The sequence below is a fragment of the Lactuca saligna genome, chromosome 4 (assembly GCF_052625555.1).
Source record: "Lactuca saligna cultivar CGN05327 chromosome 4, ASM5262555v1, whole genome shotgun sequence".
Classification (NCBI taxonomy): Eukaryota; Viridiplantae; Streptophyta; class Magnoliopsida; order Asterales; family Asteraceae; genus Lactuca; species Lactuca saligna.
Window position 1 is genome coordinate 328526482 of NC_136420.1, and position 6115 is coordinate 328532596.

Sequence of the window (6115 nt, forward strand, 5' to 3'; positions counted from 1 at the left end):
ATGCATGATCTCCCGGATCCTAGCATCCAACTCTTATGTCCCTATCTGAACCACGGGCTCAGGTACTACCGGCACCTCCAACCCTCCGTCTCTCGACCCCGATCCTGATCCTGATCCAGATCCCGAAGCAACACGTCTCGTCACCACCATACTGAAATATATATATATATATATATATATATATATATATATATATATATATATATATATATATATATATATATATATATATACACAAGTCATTAGATAACTAACATAAGTCGGGAGACCAAAACCCAAAAACTCTAGGGGTTGTGGCTACCTTGCTATGCGTATGGGTCCTGTGCTTTCAGTAGTACGGGCCCATACTACCTTCCACACCTACCCATATTTGTCTCAAGTATCACCATAACGCCCTAACAATATCATCAACATAGAAATTAACCTAACCCTCACTTCTAGAGGAATATCAAGTATCTCACATCTAATCTCTCCACTCCTCATGATTCATACATCCATGAAACTTCTATCATCTCCTACAGCGTTAGTGCATGCTAGCTACACATAACGTTGGACCCAATAGACTTTCGAATATCCAATCCTACCCGAAGGCCGAATCAACATTCTCAGGCTATAAGGTCTTTATTGTGCACAACCGTGATGTATACACTAAACATCTACAACTATGATGTCAATTCCACATACAAGAAACACTAGGCTAATAGGCATCATGCAATCAGGCAAACCTATCATGTGATTCCTGAAGATCCCTAGCCTAGCACTAACATGCTGTTCTAACATATCAGAATATCAAATAACTGCATGGTATTTTGGAGTTTACTTACAAGCTCCGGGTGATCGTACCCTCTGCATCCTCGATCCTTTATTTTGAAAACCATTTTAAACTAATTTCCGAAAATCTCCTTTGTTTGAGACCGGATTCACATGGGTGTTCCTCCAATTCACTCAAACCAAAGCTCCGATACCAACTTGTAACAACCATATAAATTTTACGTCAAATTTAAACTTTTTCAATCACAAATAAAAACCAAATAGCATTGTTTACAAAATGTTTTCAAATCATTTTCCATCAGAGTGTCCCAAAAATCATAACATAAGGATGTGGAGCGGTACGGTCACGCCTTCGCCTTTCCATGATCTTCTAAAGTACCTGAAACAATAAATTGAAAAATGTAAGCCCAAGGGCTTAGTGAGCTACCCCGAAAATACCAATGCCACACTGGCAATACAATGACAATAATAATCAATCAATTAACATGCATACATGGCCATCGGCCTGACTGGACCGCCCTATCGGGCCTATAGTCTATCTGAATCTATCCCGAGCCTTCGACATGACTGGTCCGCCACGTGGGCCTACAGTCTCCCCGGACCGCTCGTTGGGTATGTTGGCCTTCAGCACAAAGCAGGACCGCCTCAACCCAACCATAAGCAAATAATCATTTGCGCATACTATCATGTACTAGCATATAAAGCATCAACATAATTCTCTCGCTGATCATCAACCATAGAATGTCTCCTGTAACTAGAGTACCGACCTTGCAGGTCACTAACATACCAATCCCTATGGATTATAAGAGCATAACATACTGTCTACCTCGATTCCGAACTAACAGATCATAACCGCATGAAACCACTACAAGAAAAACAGGCTCTTACGACGCGCAAACCATGACACGCGCTGTTATATGATACGCAATAGTGTGTGCCCTAAAAATAATGTCGGATCTCCAAAAATTACAAGGATTTAGGGCACGCATTCTTGCGCGCCCAAAAATAAGTGTCACAATAAAAAAAAAAAACACGGAGGGCACATAACATAAAATGCGCATCCTCTAAGTATGTTGCTTTATATCTTTTAAATGAAACGTGGGGTCACTTCTTTTGGGGGAAACGAAATTTCGAAAAGTTTGAAAGGCCCGTGATGTTATATATTACCTTCTTTCCACCGTTCTTCTCTCCCTAACTCAAATACCCCAAAAAACATTAATATACTTTCCTCTTTTCTCCCACAGCAAACTCGCACCATCACATACCTGTGGAGGAGATCGCTACCGAAAAAAGTGATCTCCTGTTGGTTCCCTCTAAAGAATTCATGTAAGATCTTTACTTTTCTAATTATATAATTCTTTAATTCTAAAAAAATTTGACTTTGAACATTATCATCTATTTGTTCGTTTTTAAGCATGCGAGATGATGTTTATAATTTGGAACATGAAGAACATACATGGTTGAAGATGATGATGTTTTTGACTGAATTGGATGTTAATCTGAAACAAATGATTAAAGATGCCGATTTGTTGTTTATTGAAGAAGCTAATATCGAAGTTTGCTATAAACTGAAAATCAATCAGAAAGTTGAAGTTGTGAAAGTCAAATGTCACAAAGTCAAAATTGGAGTTCGAATATTTCACGGTGAACTTGCTTTTTTAAATCTCATATTTGAGTTCATTTTAATTCCATTTCGACGTTCATGGGCTGTTGAATATTTCTGTCGGAATTCATGGTTAAAAATCAATTTCAATTTTTAAAATCGATATTGAGTTTTTCAATATCGAATGATGGGGCTGAAGGACGTTTAGGTCTTCGATAGCGAGATTTTAATTTTGCTTTTGTGTTGCTGAATTGAGTTCTGGTCACTGCAGGTTGCTTGATATTAGGAGTGGAAATCGATTATATTCTTTGATGAAATTGACGGACTTATCCCTGTGAGATCAAGAAAACAAGAACAGATTCACAACTCCATTGTCTCAACTCTTCTTTCATTAATGGATGGTTTGGATTCAAGGGGACAAGTGGTTTTAATCGGGGCAAAAAACCCGATCGATGCGATTGATGGAGCATTGAGAAGACCCGGTAGATGTGATCATGAGTTTACTTTCCAATTATCTGGTTTGGATGCACGTGTTGAAATTCTAGATATTCATATAAGAAAATGGAAGCAACCACCTGTAAAAGAGTTGAAATTGGAGTTTGTTGCAAATTGTGTGGGGTATTGTGGGGCTGATTTGAAAGCTCTTTGTACTGAAGCTGCTATACGTGTTTTTCGTGAAAAATACCCTTAGGTTTACACCAGTGATGATAAGTTTTTGATAGATGTTGAATCTGTTGAGGCTGAAAAGAAGCGTTTTATGGAAGCCATGTCAGCAATTACACCTGCTGCACATAGAGGTTCGGTTGTACATTCTAGACCTTTTTCGCTAGTTGTATCGCCATGTCTACAAATTCATTTACAAAATGCCATGAGGTTTATATCTGATATCTTTCCTGTTCTTGAAATTTCATATGAATTGAGTAAATTTTCTATGGTTGTTTCCGGTTTTGCCCTTCCTCTTGTGTACAGACCCAGGCTTCTGTTGTGTGGGATTAAGGGTGTTGAGTTGGTAATTTTTGTCTTCGGTTTTGATATTTTTATTTTTTGTTATTATTTAAATGGTGGAATGATCCTTTTTTTTGTTTGATAGGATCATTTGGGACCTTCTATTCTACATGAACTGGAAAATTTTCCTGTTCATGCCCTTGGACTTTCATCTCTTTTATCTGATCTGAGTGCTAAGACACCAAAGGAAACTTTGGTTCAGGGAATATTAATTACACATATTCCGGCATATATCTTGTTGTGCAACTTGTATGCACATGGCACTCCATGTTACCATTGTATGTGTCAAAAACAGGGAAACACCCCACATGACAATGACAAAAAAAAACCCTTGTTGAATATATGCATAATATACATACATGATACATCTTTCTAACATCGCCACACACACATACATTATCCATTATAGAATACCCAAAATACCCCCTACTCTTTGTATATGTATGGTTATCTCATATCATATCTTGAGACTTTTTGTTGATTAAAGAAATTACAACTAACAATTTAAGATAAACAATGGTAACACATTTAAAACATAAAAAGATAGGGTCCTCCTCTAGAAAAACTAAAAAAGTTAGGGTCCCCGTCTAGAAAAACTTCCAAGTTGATTTTTGGTTACAAATCCTATCTTAAATAGTTACGTATAATTACCCTACACCATTGAACAACTTTTGTGGGGACTATTTTCAATAATGGCGATGAGGGCATTTATGTCTTTTTCACAAAAAGGAGATCAAGAGTTAATCTTTGTCCCACCTTTTTGAATTGTACAAAAAAATTGCATTTATTGTTCGATTGACATTGGTTCTAATATATGTCTAATGCATTCCAGATGTACTACAACTTCTTTTATTATGCCATGCATATTAATTACATACATTTCTTCATACATGCATAAGTGGTCCCAAATTGGTCGAATAGTTATGAAAGATGATCACACTTACCTTATCTTTTTCTAGTGATCTTGCCTAACCAAGTAACTAACAAGACAAATTAGAAATAGTTTTAAAAACGAAAAAAAAAAGGTAATCGGTTTTGTAGACATTATTTGTTGGGTTGCCTAAATTTGGGAACCTCTCACTTGACATGACACTTAATATATTAGAATCTTTCAATATTGTTACTGACAAATTATGCAATTAGTCTCTTTGGTTTGCCAAAACAAGCATAATAAGGACAATTATGATAGTCCCTATCTTTTTTTATTTTATTCTAGACTTTTATTCAATTAATTTATAATTTACTTTATTAAGAATTACATTTTTTATTTTGCAGTGGGCTGTCATGATAATTTTAGTCCTAGTTAATGGTGTAATTAATGGTGTAGAGGATCTCATATACAATCTGACGATTATTCTTCTGCAATCTGTAATTGTATTACATGAAGAAGAATATAAGTTGTGGAAAGGAATGAACTTAAATCTAAGTTGAATTTATGGAGCTTAACGGGTTAAGAGAGAAAACATGGCTTAATGTATTAGAACACTAACCCTTTACATATTTGCCCTTCTTTTTTCCACCCAACTCTTCTAATGTTGAAATTAATTTAAAATTTGAAAACTTGTTAACAGTTACTATTACGATTAGTATCTTATCTCTTGACACTTACTCTTTACTTGTGAATTTTTTTTTTTATTAACAATGCAGGTGACTTCTCGACCACACATGCTTCAAAGGACACAGGAGATGCAGGCGAGGGAAAAATTTTAAATATTGAAGCTCTGAGTTTATTTCTATTATATTAAAATTTTCTGTTATATTAAAATTTTTTTATCATGAGTTATTTGATTGAAAAGAGGACCAATGTGTGTTGCATATAACTAAAGTTTCAAACATAATATATATATATATATATATATATATATATATATATATATATATATATATATATATATATATATATATATATATAAATATGCTCTGCATTTTTTTTAGTAAATAACTTTTTTTTTGATGGTGTAGGTTGGTAATTTCAGAGTTGAGCTACCTGGGCTATTCCGTGGGCGGGGGAACATCCAAAGGTTTGAATGACAACTTTACCCCTTCATTGATGAATTTTTTAAACTTATTCATTGGAAAAGAAATTTATATAATTACAAATTTAATAGATGGGAAAGTTGAAAAAATAAATCCATCCAAGTGATATTATCGTAAACATCGGAAAGGATGCTCTAATTCCAGAATGTCCAATTCCTGGTGAAAGTTTTGTTTTTTTCCTACTAGATGCTATTATAATATGTGTTGTCACAGGCTGCAAGAGATGTTGGAGCCTTTAGAGAACCCAAGGACAAACTAGAGAAGTTAGTTGAAGAGCTGACATGGAGATTAGACTTTGAAAAGCATTTGAGGGTATATTTTTTTTATATTTCTTGTATCTAATTTGTTTGTAAGTTTTTGTTACAACTATTGATTTGTTTTATCTTTCCATGGCACGATTATTTGTATGACATTAAGTTTTATGCAATGGATTGTATTTTTTTGTATATGATATTTTATTTTCTATTATGAGACATGGCTTATGTGGAAGGACTACAGCACAGCCTGATAAGTGTTTCTCAATTGGTTGTGGAAACTGGGTTGAAGGTAAGCTTTGATGACAAAGGCTCTTAGATTATAGAGAAGGAAACGAAAACTGTTCTTTTGAAGTCTTCTAGGAAAGGTGAAATGTATCCTCTAAATTTAAACCCGATAAGAGGAAAACCTGTTGTCTACCTACTAACGAAAGCTCACTCCGAT

General features: G+C 34.9%; 1 long non-coding RNA gene across 3 annotated transcripts; it reads left to right on the forward strand.

Moving 5' to 3' along the window:
* The first annotated feature begins 1882 nt into the window (after window positions 1-1882).
* LOC145044095 (uncharacterized) lies at window positions 1883-5806 on the forward strand. Of its 3 annotated transcripts, XR_013681211.1 has the most exons (7): window positions 1883-2097; window positions 2186-2415; window positions 2646-3171; window positions 3344-3383; window positions 3465-5071; window positions 5342-5400; window positions 5630-5806. It is a non-coding gene; the product is annotated as an uncharacterized LOC145044095 (long non-coding RNA). The 3 variants fall into 3 exon arrangements; XR_013681210.1 differs by having other exon boundaries at window positions 3344-5071; XR_013681209.1 differs by lacking the exon at window positions 3344-3383 and having other exon boundaries at window positions 1896-2097; window positions 5027-5071.
* The last annotated feature ends 309 nt before the right edge of the window (window positions 5807-6115 follow it).